At 46.0% G+C, this 13,690-nt stretch overlaps 1 pseudogene; it reads right to left on the bottom strand.

Moving 5' to 3' along the window:
• Window positions 1–8,891: 8,891 nt before the first annotated feature.
• Window positions 8,892–10,182, bottom strand: LOC116558217 (annotated as a pseudogene).
• Window positions 10,183–13,690: the final 3,508 nt, after the last annotated feature.

Here is a 13,690-nt window from a genome sequence, read left to right on the forward strand (position 1 = left end):
AACGAGATAGGTTGGTGTGCATTTTTCTCTTTGGCTGTTCTCACATTCAGAGTATTTGAGAAGATGTTGCACGTTGTCGGGAGTTAACAGGACTCTGGGGTGATGCTTTGTGGCTGTTGCCTCTCTACTCTTTGGCAAGAACCAAGTGAAGGTGGGAGTGGCTGCCACTGTCTCTTTCCCCAAGCTGTTCTATTTCCCTGGGCTTTGAAAACTGTTCCTCCCCAACCCCCGCCCCATTTCCTCATCCCTTGGGCTTCTCTCCTGTACATCTTTACATCTTTTCCAGAACACATGGTCTCTGAAACATTTGGTTCTTCAGCTCCCATGCACTGTTGCATTCCCCCCAAGGCTGTCTCACCTGCTTCCATCACCAACCACTCTTGCCTGGATCCTCATCTTGATGTGCTGATAGCGCTCATTCGGTTACTCTGCTTCCTGACTTCCTCTTTCCAGTGTCCATCTTGCTGTCCTCTTATCCCTGGCTGCCCTAGGCTCAGTCACTTCTGCCACACTTTGTTTCCCTTACTGCTTTTTTGCTACCAAGAAGTGGTGTCTCTCTGAGATACCCCATTCATTCACATCCCTCAGAAAATACTTATGAAGTCCCTGTTAGGTGACAGGCATGGTGCATCCACTGTGTGCCCAGGGAACTCAGGTTCTAAATCCCCTCTATTGACTGGTCTCAGGAGAGAAGGGCTATTTCAGAAAGCTACCAGATAATGAGCTCCCCACCCCTCCAGTAAATGCACACTGAGTCTGACTGCTTGATGGGATTGCTGGTGTTTTAAAAAAATGTTTTTTGGTTTATTTTTTGAGATGAAGTCTTCCTCTGTCACCCAGGCTGGGGTGCAGTGGTGCAATCTTGGCTCACTGCAACCTCTGCCTCCTGTGTTCAAGCAATTCTCCTGCCTCAGCCTCCCTAGTAGCTGGGATTACAGGCATGCACCACCATGCCCGACTAATTTTTTTTTCATTTTTGAGTAGAGACAGGGTTTCGCCACGTTAGATAGGCTGGTCTCGAACTCCTGACCTCAGGTGATTTGCCCGCCTTGGCCTGCCAAAGGGCTGGGATTACAGGCATGAGCCACCATGCCTGGCCAGCTTGCTGGTTTTGATTCCAGCAGGTGTATAGTGTGGGCAAGGCATATGTATATGGTGGGAGGGGATAAGGGGCATGGGGAAGAGATGTGCACACCAGGACTATGCTTTCAGTTCCCTGCTTAGATTCAAACTAGAGCTGAAGCACTGAGGACAGAGCATAGCCCGCTGCTCTGCTGCTCTGACTTTGCTACCTTTTTGTCCCAAAGTGGAATTCCAGCATGTTCTGCTATTTCATGTCTTCCTTTCTCCCCACCTTGCAGGCTGTCTATAAACACTTCGTGTCAAGTCAGCAAGTTCTTCAGATGTGTTTGTGCCCCTTTGCTGTCTCTAATTCCTCTTCACCCCAGGATGGGGGTGAGGGCCATGGAGGGAGAGTGTGTCATAAATCATTTCAGTCACTGCCACTCTTGGCACACTGCCAGTCCTGAGGCAAGTCAAATATCCTTCCTTAGACAATGGACTCTGCCTGGCAAACATCTTCCACCTATTTGAGATTGTGGGCCTAGGAGATGGGGAAGCTGGAGTTGTGCTACCACAGAGAGCGGGAAAGATGGGGCAAACTGCTCAGTAGAAAACAGCTGGGCTTTCATTGCACCCATTACACTGTGGCTCAGAGCCCGGGAGCAGCTGGGACTGCTCTGGAATCTACTTCCATACCTCATGTGGCTGGAGGAGCCCCTGGCAAAGACAGCAAATGTAAGGTTTCCCTTCACCAGGGAATCTTGAGACTCAACCTTGACTGTTCTTTCCCTTCCCAGTCAAGTCAGTCTTATTCACTGAAAGAAGAGGCTAGCCCTTATCAGCCATGATTATGATAATTGTAGCACATAAAAGCAGACTTGTGTGTCCTTGGACAAGTTACCAAGCTTCTTCATCCCTCAGTGTTCTCACCTGTAGGTTGAGGAGAATAATAATATTTGCCCCATATAGTTGTTTTCAGGGATAAAATAATTTAATTACAATAACTACTTACAGAAGTGCCTAGAATTTGTCAGCTGTTTAATATACAAGATCTGAAATTCACAATGTCATTGGGCAGTATCTCAAAGATCGAGGTTTAGAGAAGTTAAATTATGCATGCAGGCTGGGCACGGTGGCTTACACCTGTAATCCCAGCACTTTGGGAGGCTGAGGCAGAGGGAATCACCTGAGGTCCGGAGTTCGAGACCAGTCTGGCCAATAAGGCAAATTAGCTGGGCATGTGAACCGTGTGTATAATCCCAGCTATTCGGGAGGCTGAGGCAGGAGGATTCCTTGAACCCAGGAAGCGGAGGTTGCAGTGAGCCGAGATCTCGCCACTGTACTCCAGCCTGGAAGACAGAGAACCTGTCTCAATCAATCAATCAATAAAAACTCATGCAGCTATGAAGGGGTACAGGTAGGATGTGGACTCGGGTTTTTCCAATACCTAAGCCCCAGCTCTTTCACCTGTGCTGCATAGCTATATTGCCTGATTCTGGTGACTTCTCATGTGTTTCTTAGCCTCTGGGAATCTGTCTCCATTCACTGTGCATGAAATGGCCTTTCTGAAAGTTGCGGTCAGGCCAGCAGCAGGAATGTGTGAGAAGAGACTTAGCCTGCTGGTTCTTCTTTCTTACCTTGACAATGTTGCTCCTTTGAGCAGCTTTTCTTCTGCAGAGGAAGGGAAGTACCAGACAGTTAGGGGTGAGTTTTCAGCAAGGCCAGGGCTCTGGGAGCAGCTACTGTTTTAGCTGCCACCACCACAGTAGCAAAAAAGTGTCAACTGTGCATGCAAGGAGGGCACAGTGCATGCAAAGAAGGAGGAAGGACCTGGTGGAGATGCATAATCTTGAAAATTTGTAGTTGCACTTCCTTAGTCCCTACAGCTTAATTTGCTGTAATACTAGTTGAACGGCCACTAATTTGATTCATATAAGAGATTTGACCCTATTCCACCAAGCTTTCTCCAGCCTGAATTTCTCTTATGTATAGAGTATACAGAGCCTTTTGTATTTTTTTCAGCTGCTTAGGAACTCAGATTTCTCTATTCCACTTGGTCCCTGGCGATCAAGGTCCCGATGGCAAAGATTTTTCCTCCCACGGTGCTGCCTCGTCTATTAGTGTACTAGTGCCGGCAGGAGCCGAGGGGCAGGGGGTCGCTTATTTGATTGTCGTATCATTTATGTGGCTGTGACTTCCAATGCTATTATCTTTGTTTAGCACAAACGGAGAGCAGTTAGTGCTCCTGGTAATCTATCTCGGAATCAAAAAGCTATGGAGACAGAGACAGCCTCTTCTCCGAGCCTTTATCTCTTACCACCATCATTTTCTCAGCTGGGAGCAGGCGACGACCCTGCTTCCAATATGCCGCTCAATGATTTTAGATGATTGATCTTTCTAAAGTGCTTTTCCGTTTCTTGCCACACAGACACGGATAGATTAAGCAATTATGGATTATTTCAACATCAGATGGCCCAAGACAATTAGTCAGAGGAGAAGCAAAGAAGTGGCCCTGCTGGCTTCTGGTGAAGGGGAGATTTTGGGCGGAGGTAAAGGTGGAAGCAAGGATGGGTTTGCTCACTGGGATGGGCAGGAAGGGGACAGGGCCTGGTTGATCTGCAGGGTTGGAGAGAATATACATTTATACAGTGGGAACAGTTAAGATTTTTTTTTTAGTTGGACTATGGCCTAAAGAACCCTCACTTTCTTTGAATCAAACTAGCACTTTTGAATAGCATTCTTTTAAGGGAGATTAGGTTGCTGATACTTCTTGGAGGAAAAAAAAAAGTTGCAAGAAGGAGAGAGAGAGCGAGAGACTGAGTAGTGCATGTAATAAAAGACAATAGATTAGATAGTCTCGGAATGGATCCGGGGCCCTAAATCACTCCCAGGCCTGGCTGCCAGGACACAGACTTCCCGAGCAGGGCCTTCATGTTTTACGGTGGCGGCAGCCCTCCGGGGAGTGAGTTACAACCTTGCCGTCAGTGGACGGCTATCTGTTATCCTACATGTAAACAGGTATTCAAATCCTGACTCCGGAACCTTCGCCTTGGCATTTAATCATCCTGGTAATCTAACCCCCGTCCCCCACCAAGGTCGGTGTTTTGGATTGCGTGACTTTCAGACTCTTCTCTGGCACTGAAGGCAGGCGCAGCCGGGCTGACAGCCGCCCAACTCATCAACTGGGCTGACAGGCCCAAAAATTAACTTTGATATTTTGTGTGGAATAATTCAGTGGCAATTGGGCCAGATGATGTTCTGTAACCTAAATTCAATTTCCATCATAGGGAAGCATCAGAGAACTAGTCACCCACTTGCCAAGAGCACCTAGCGATTTAAGGGGTACACATGCATGTGCATGCATGTGCATGCATGTGTGTGTGTATTTGTGTGCGTGTACATGTGTGTGTGTAGATTGGTAGATATATATATACACACACACACTATACATCAGTCATTTCTATTAATATGTGATAGATTAATATGTACACAATGTAGTTGTGGAAGCAGTCATCGATTATTCAGAGGATGATTATGCAGGGTCTTGTCCTTTCTTTCTTCCCTGACTGCCTGTGCTTAATTCTCTCATTTTCTGTGGTGAGGGGCAGACGGGAGGGGGAGGAGTGTTGGAGTGGGAGGGGAAGTGTAAAACACTCCATTATGCTTCTTAGCAGTTTTCCAAAACGCCTGGGGATGAAGGGAGGCGTTGCTCTAATGCTAAATCCGAGACCTGCTGATATTTCAGTGTGATGCAGGTCACCTGTGTCTCTTGGGCAGGGTGGCTCAGTAGGCAGCTTGCCTCCCGCAGAAACGAAGAGTTGAGAATTGAATCCTGGCTGTGTCTCTTTCTGGATGTGTGGCCTTGTTGCCTCGCTTCATCTCCTGAGGCCTCAGTTTGTCTGTTTGTAAAACGGAGAAAACCATTCTCTTGGTGCCTGGTGCCCAGAGTACGTGTTCAATAAATGGCAAGTATTGCTAGTCGTCAGCAATGAAGACACGCTGGGTCCTGATTTCCTCCACATCGTGGCTCTCTGCAAAGCCTCCCCCTGTTGATATATCCTTCAAGAGACAGACACTGCCTCAGTGCCAGAGCCCAGAGCATCTCTTAAAAAAAGAAGTGGTGGCCTTGGAGAGGAGTTTTTCCCAAATTAGTCATAAATCCTGCATGGTAGGACTAGTGGGAGCTTGGAGATCGGCCACTCTCACGGGGGCATTTGCCAGAACAAGATGCTGAGGCCCAGACAGTGCAAGTGAACTGCTCAACATTGCAGAATGGCAGACACTAAGCATCGATAACACATCCTCCTGCTGGGATTCTCAGCACAGAGCAACTGCCCCTACTCGCCTCCTGTGAGGGTGTAGGAGACTTGACCTTGGAGCCAGGCCGCAGGACTGATCACGGAATTGTTAACTCATGAGGTCCTCTTGGAAGAGGTCTCAGCCAGACACTTTATGCCAAATGTGGTGCTTCTATGGGCTTTTTCTGGCAATACCTCTATCACCATTGTCGTAGCTAGCAAGGGTAGAGAATGTAACGTCTTACTTTGGAGTTGGGTGAGGTGGGAGAGGGGGTGGCTCCAGGAGAAGGAAAGGGAAGACAGAACAAGTGTCAGAAGCCATCCGCAAGTATCACAGCACACAGTGTCCCACACGACCTCATCTGTGCTCTTTGGTTGGTATCATTATCCTATTTGAATAAAAAAGCCTAGGACTCCGAGAAGTGTAAGAACTTGCTGAAAGCCGCACAGCTAAGAAATGGCAGAGGTGGGCTTTAAATCCAGTGCTTGACTTCAACTTAAGTGCTCTTGCCTGTGACATCTGGTGGCCACCAAAGGCAGACTCTGACCAGATTTATGTTCATGGTCCTGAGCCTGGGTCACCAATTAATGTCTCTTTCTGGTGAAGCCTAAAATCTAAATATTGTGAACCCCACAGGCCTTGGCAGTGCATAGAGGGCTGTTTGCCAAATGTCAGGGCCTTATTTGTTCCTTCAGATCTCCCCAGGAAATGCTTTTGTTCATTTCCATACAGACATGGCTCCCTTCATTGGGGACCGTGTATTTTTTTCTTTGACCAGAAATGCCATGTGTGTAATGTTTTCTTTGAAAAGGAAAGCCTAGGGATCATCTGCATCAGGTTATAAAATGATCCCAAGGTCCATTCCTGGCTCTAGGCAAGCTGAGTATACATCACCTCGTTTAATTCAGCAATATCATCAATGTCAGTGCGTATCCACCGGCTGTTGGCTATTGGTCATCCGGACCTGACACAAACTCAATAAATACTCCATAACCCCTGACAGCCGCTAGCAGATTAGCCTGAAATGAGCGATGGCCCAGCCAACACCTGCTGAACCAAATCAGCCCCATGACAGATGGGCCTGTACTGAGCTCTGGCCACGAGTGAGATCAGTGAAAGAATGATTTTATACTTTAAGAAAAGAATTAGAGATGGTGGCGGCTGGAATGATTGGAAAGCTTTCAGAGGGGGCCGTTTTTCTTCTCTTTCTTCCTCTTCTCCAACAGATTCCCTACTGCCATCTCCTCCCACACCTGAGCCCATGACACATTCTGAATTCCTGGGCCCACAGGAGGAACAAGGATTGGGGAGCAGGAGGCAGTGGAGGTCGGTGCTGGGGGCCACTTTCAGGCATGTGTAGAGTGTAGAATGTCCCATGGCAGGGGGAGGCAGGGAAACACCCCAGAGCCAGGGGGAAGGGGTTGTCTACCTGACTCCATGGTGAAGTGGGATCCTGGGACAGCAGTTCAGGGACGGGGTTGCAGAGGGGTTGGGTTGCACCACCTAACTAAAGGGTAGGCTGAGGTTAAGGGCCCAGGAAGGTGTTGGCTAGGTATAAACTTTTAGGCTTCTTGTTACCTTGTAGCAATCATCAATAAAGCCTTCTAATCCCAATAAATTGCCTCCTATTATATCATCTAGATGAGAACACAGACTTGGTGAAAAAACCCAAGTACAGACAAAAATTCCTTCTTCTGCTTTCTTACTCTTTTCCTTAATGGGAGACATGGACTTATGAATTATCTGGACAATGTTTTGAACTTCAGTTTTCTAACATGTAAGACTAGGATCACCCAGTCCAGCCATTCTGCTTTCTCCAAAATCTACTTTTTATTTAAGCCAGACTTTGGTACTTACTGTGGTTGTCTTCTGCAGAATTTTTTTTTTAATAATTGGCCAACAATTTGATATTATGACATCAGTCTACAGGGATGTTTTTAAAAACAGACCCGAGAAGCTCATTGCCATGTTTATAGAAAGGTTGCTCTGAGGATGTTACTCACTACATCACAGAGTCCCTTCTGTGAGGATCTAGGGGAGGCATTTCTGCCTGGTTTCAGTTCCAGGAATGATTATGTTTATCTTGAAAGACTGTTTAGATTCAATGTTGTGGACTCTAAATTGTGTACATGATCCCATTTCCCTATTTGCATTCGTGATTAGAAAACACCAAACCAAACTGGTGCCCCTTCTCTAACAGTGCACTGAATTCCAAGACGTGTCTGTGTTTGGTACTAATCTCATTCACTGCTCCTATTTTCTTTTTGCCTCAGTTTTCTTGTTTTAAATTTATTTTATCTTGTGGACTGAGGGGTAAGCCATTTGTTGATAGGAGATAGGAGTGCAAATAAATCAAGAAAACTGGGTGGGGCTACAAGGCAGTGACCCTGAACTTGGATACCAGGGTGCTGGGACAGGTAGGTTTGAGCATGGGGGCCTTCAGTGGCATCTAGGATGAGAGCATGGCTTTCTGCTCTATGAGCTTTTGAAAAAGTACCCTTTTACCTACAAAGTCCCTGTTAAGTAAAGGGCAAGTGATTCACACAAGGCCAGGCCTACATGGCACTAGTCACCTATCTCGTAACCAGTAACCAGAGGGGGTCCCTGGAAGTCTCAGCCCATCTCACTCACACCACCGGGCCTGGCCATGTCAACCGGACCCAGGTATCATAGATGGCAAAGTCTTACTTGGTGGTTCACACTGCCTCCTTTCCTTGCAGAGGAGGCACTGCAAGTTCAGCTTCTGAGCCTCCCAGCCTGGCGGTGTCCCTAAAGCCATGCCTTCCTGCTCATGCTTGCCTGGTTTTGCAAACGCAGCTGCTCCTAGTTACTCTTGCTGAAACTTCTCCCCAAACCCCACCTCCAAATAGTCTCTCTCTCTTTTTAAATTTGAGAATTGTTTTATTTTTTTAACCACAACACAAAAACAAAATGAAAACTGGGCTTAGAATATAAAATTCTTATTTTTTTGAAAGTGAAAGTTTGAAAAGATACTAGCTAATGTTAATAACTTAAATAATAGCAAAAGTAAATCACTTAGAATTATGGCAGAATCACCAGAAGAAACAGAAAACATGGGGACTAGGGATGAGGAGGTAGACTTTTACTTTAAAATAGAACTACGCAGCAGATTCTCTATGATGACTTGGTTTACATGCAGTAAGACCTATGGAAGTAAAATTTTCAAATACCTCTATCATCTTCAGTATCGCATATTGATAAAGTAAAACTAGGTACATGAGATAAGAACCAATTATATAACATATACATCAACTGGGTCCCCAGGTAAATCAAAAACAGTTTTAAAAAATATTCCCCACCATACCTTTTAGACAACTTTTCCGTTACCCTACGGTAGGAAGTAAGTACATTAAAATGAGTTAAGCTATAAAAAAGTAAAAGGGGTCACAATCTGTACTTATTACTGTTGTGTTTACTTAAAAAGTAAGTAAACACAACAGTAATATGTACAGATGGCACATGAGGCCAATTTTATTTGTCAATACAGTACTCCAACTCAAGTTTATAAGTTACACCTTTGCCATAGCCTTGGCTAAATCTTGAGCAAGTGCAGAATTCAGCTGTTCTAGAGTGCTGATCTTAGCACGCTTCAACGTGGCATACTTGTTCTTGATAGTCGTGTGTTTTGTAAGCCCTTGATTTACCATGAGCACGGAGTGCTACATTCTTAGCCAGGTGCTACATAACCGGAAGAAGGGATTCTGCAGTATATGACAGGTAATGCTGTAGAGTTGGTGTCCATTCACCATTAACCAGAATTTTCAATGCTAAGTAAAAAGCTCCTGCTGCAATTTGAGAAGGAGGAAAGTGAACCATATCACAGTCCAACATAGTTAGTTCCATCAGGTATTTGGCCAAAGTATGTTGTTCAGCATCAACCTCTTCAATCGTAGATGCTCTCCGAAGGAAGCGCAAAGGTAGAGGCTGACCCAGACCAGAGTTTAAAGCTCTTAGAATCTTCATTTCCATCTGTCTGATTTTGTACTTAGTGTTAAGCGTTGTCAGTCACAAAAGCAAAGTCACCAGTTTCTGGAGGGTACATTTCTTCATATTTGCTTGCAGTAAACATGGCAGTGACACCAACCGGCTGCAGCATCTTCCTGGGCACACAATTATTCTGCATGAACTGATCAAAAATGGAGACAGTTACGTACATGGTCTCCTGCCACAACCTGAATTACATTTGAACCTGTACTAGCCAGTCAGTTAGGATGGCTCTCATGTTTCCAGTGACTTCCCGACCCAGTAGGTATTTTGGTCTGACTGCTCACTCTTCCTCAAGTTGCCTCAGATAAGCATAAATATCTTTCACATATTCAATACAAAGGTTTGGATTGGTGCCATCTTCTGAACCCACATCATTTACTGCAAGAACGACATCAGAGAAAGCATGACACAGGTCTTCTTCTGCAGGGACACATCCAGATGTTTCCATCGGGCTTGGAGAGGGAGTATCAACCAAAATAGACCCAGGAAAAAGTTCTTCTTAACAGGATCTGGTTCTGGCTCCGGCACTGGCTGGGACACTGGCACTGGCACCAGGATAGGCACCTTTTCCACAGGTTTTGGTAGTTTTTTAGCAATAACTTTTCCAGTAGCTGAAGGTTTTGCTTCTTTTTTCCTAGGCGTTTTGGAGCTGTTCACTGACTTTGTTACCAATATCCCCAATAGATTTTTTGGCCTCAGTCCAGGCTTGGAGGTTGTAGCAAGGGCCATAGGCAAGTGCTTTGCGCCTGCCATACTGATCTTCACCATATTTTCAGCATTAATTTTCGAGTTCCTGGTGACTCAGAGTGCCATGGCTTCCTCTTCACCAGGCAGCAGCTCAGCAGGGAGAAGCAGAACACTGGAGCCCCGACCAGCCGAGGACCTACACCCACCAGAGACCAACAGCCATTCCTCTGCAGCACGCTGAGCTTTTTTGTTTTTGTTACTGTAGAGACAGGATCTTGCTGTGTTGCCCAGGCTGGTCTTGAACTCCTTGCCCCAAGTAATCCTTCTCCTGGCCCTCCCATAGTACTGGGTTATAGGTGTGAGCCACTGCGTCTGGCCAATTCTTTTTGGATGGATCATCTATCTGTTTCCCTTGCAGTATGGTTCCTGCTTTCCACTGCCTCAACTCCCCTTCCTACACGAGTGACACCAGGCCCACTTTCTTTTCCTCTTTACTCTCTCCTATCTATCTATCTATCTATCTATCTATCTATCTATCTATCTATCTATGTATTTGTAGAGACAGGTTTTCACCACATTATCTAGGCTGGTCTTGAACTCCTGAGCTCAAGTGTTCTGCCTGCCTGGGCCTTCCAAAGTGCTAGAATTACAGGTGTGAGACACTGTGCCTGGCCCATATCTGAATTTTAAAGGCCTTTATGTAGCTCAACAGGGCCAGCCTCCATCTCAGTTGTGTGCCCACATAGCAGACACATCAGGGCATGGAGGCCTTTCTTGGAGTGCCCAGATCGCATCTGTTCCTATCTGGCTCCAGAGGAGGCTGGTGGTTCTCAACCCTGGCTGCACATTTAAATCATGGGGCAACTTTTGAAAAAGACGAATGCTAGGGCAACTGGAGCTGATTACTGAGTAGTGGTGGTGGGTGGGGGAGCACTGGAGAGCTGTGTTTTTTAAAGCTCTCCAGGTGGTTCTGATGTATAAGCCAACATTGAAAACAACCACTATCGTAAAGAGACCAGCCTAGGTCAGTGTCCTTAAAATAGCTCCTGGCCACTGCTGGAGCTTGGATGGGGGCTATGATTCTATAAGGGGAGTGGTGTGAGTAGGGTGTGTTTGGGTTAAACTTCTGAAAATTTGGAGTACTGCTGCCTCATGAGTGAATGCCGAGGGTCCACTGATGGTCAATAGCTGTCAGCAACATGGACACCCCAGCTTTAGGGGCGCTGTGCTGAAGGAGGTGAAAGGCAGAAGAAACAGCAGAGAAGAAGGCAAAAAGAGGCAGAAGCCATGCGCTTGGTAATGTATCTCATGACATCTGTTCCCACGGGGCCTGGCACGTCTCTGTGCCAGGTAGGCCTTAAAGGAGGGGCTCCTGCCTTACTGTTCAACGTTCACACAGCAGGGCACAGGCCAGCCTGTGTTGGGAGGATATGTGGAAATTTCAGAACATTATGAGCTGCTGGAAAGGTTACAGGGGTCTATTTTCCTTTCCCAGCCCATCGTGGCGGCCTTTACAGGTACAGAGCCGCCTCATTTATCTTCCACTGTCAGGGGAGTAGCGTGTTCCACTTAAGTGAATTTCCTTGAAATCCCAAGCTTCTTCTTTCTAAAGCCAGAATTTCATTTATTTTAGACATTCTGAATGGAAGACTTTCTACAATGCACTCTACACCTCCTCACCTTCTTAGATACACACAAGAATTTAACTCTTTCTGCATGACCCTGACTAATTTTTACGGCCGCCCAGCACCCACAATGCCTCTCCTCACTTCACTTTGTTTATTTCTTCTGTTTTGGGGCTATCAGCTGTCAATTCTCATTGCCGTGATTGAGCTTTATCTAATGCTTTCCTCTTCCTCCTTCTGTAGGTCTTCTACATGCAACATCCAATTTGCTGTGACTAGGAGATCAAATATCTGAGATTGTTAGACTTTTATGTTAAGCAAGTGTGAGGATGCCAGGAATGAGTTTCTTGGTTCTTCTTCCAAGCAATGCAGCCCATGAATTTGGTGTAGGATCATGAAACAGTTATTTCAGGTATCCAGAGCTTTCCCTGCTTGCACATCTTGGAAGTTACTAGAAGTTAGATTTCAAGATAAGTAGGGATGATGCTGTAGTGGGTTGGAAGAGCAGTATAAGTATTTTCCTGACTGTTCATTTTCAGGAATGTCATGTGTCTTATTCAACTAGCTGGGCACCTGCAGAGGAAGTGTTATTGTCTTCACCTGCCAGACTACCTGTCATTAGGTTTTTTGTCTGCAGGTTTCATGAGTCTGGACTTTGTGTGACAAAGGACCCTCCCACATGGAAAGAAATGAAGATCAAAAGCCCCTTCAGGAATATGTCCAGGTCTTCAGACTCTGAGACAGGGCCCCAATTTGAAGACCTGTCAGATTCAGACAGATGCAGTGACATTTGGAAAATAATTTGAATTACCAGAGGACCAAGGATATTGGATGGCCGGCAAAAATGTCTCCCCACACCTGCTGTCAACAACGATCAACCACCAGTGCAGCATTCTCCTGAGAGGAGCATTGCCCTCACCTACATTTTGGTGTCTTGTGAAGTTACAGCATTTGGGCTGGCAGCCTGAGTATGTTGCTGGGAAGACTAATAGCCTGCAATTAGGATCATCTGCAGGGAAGATTCCAGGGTTTAGAGAATCCAGCCCTGGGATGTTTATCTTCCCACCAAAGCCTGGGGCATGAGTGTCATCACCATCATGAGGAATTGCCCATCGTCACTCTATATTGGCACTCTTCTATGAGCAGGGTGTGGTAAGTCCTGTTTTAAAGATTGAAAACTGAGCTTACAGATAAGGTATCTTTCCTGAGGTCGGGCATCTGGAAACTGATGGAGCTGAGCTTAGAACTCAGGACTACGGACAAACTCATGACTCTTGCTTCTGCTCTGATCATAGCCTGGCTGCAGCTCTGTGTATCCACAGTCTACTCAAATGCTCTTACCTCCTAAACTTTTCCCTGGAATTACAGGGAGATGGGAGTCTGGAGCTTGTTAGGATGATGGCAGGCCCTGGAGGACAGAGATCAAGGCCAGCTTTTCACACAGACGGGGCAGGCAGCCACCTCTGTGGTGTGCAGGGGTGCTGATGTGTCACTCTTGCCCTGGAGGTACTACTGCTTATGTCATCTGGGATGCCTGAAATCCCTCAATTAGAGTTGGAATCCTTTAGCTTTGAGGTTTTTTTCAAGGTAAAAAGATACAAATAACCCTAGAAAGGTGCTACTTTAAGCTATAATACTTCAACTTATGTGCATCTCAAAGTAAACAAGTTTCAAACTTTTTCTTGAGAGCAGATTTTTCCTGGAGCACAGGGAAAGTGTGAGCGCTACATGTTTATATTGTCCACTGAGGGTCGAAATGGGGTACAGAGCAGCAGGCTGGAGGCCCTAAGTCCACATTTATTCCCTCACAGCTTCATCTGGAATCTGTTTGCACACAATGGTGAAGTTAGAGATCCAAAGCTATAAAGTGCATACTTCATACATCTCATTGGAAGCTCAGAAGATAGTACAGTAGATGTGTGGTTGGGATTCAGCCACATCTTTGATTGACACTTTGGGAGCCATAAACAGAAATCCTGCCCATGCCATCTTGCTTAGCCTCCTATTTC

The sequence above is a fragment of the Sapajus apella genome, unplaced genomic scaffold (genome assembly GCF_009761245.1).
Source record: "Sapajus apella isolate SASKATOON/1434 unplaced genomic scaffold, GSC_monkey_1.0 scaffold21, whole genome shotgun sequence".
Classification (NCBI taxonomy): Eukaryota; Metazoa; Chordata; class Mammalia; order Primates; family Cebidae; genus Sapajus; species Sapajus apella.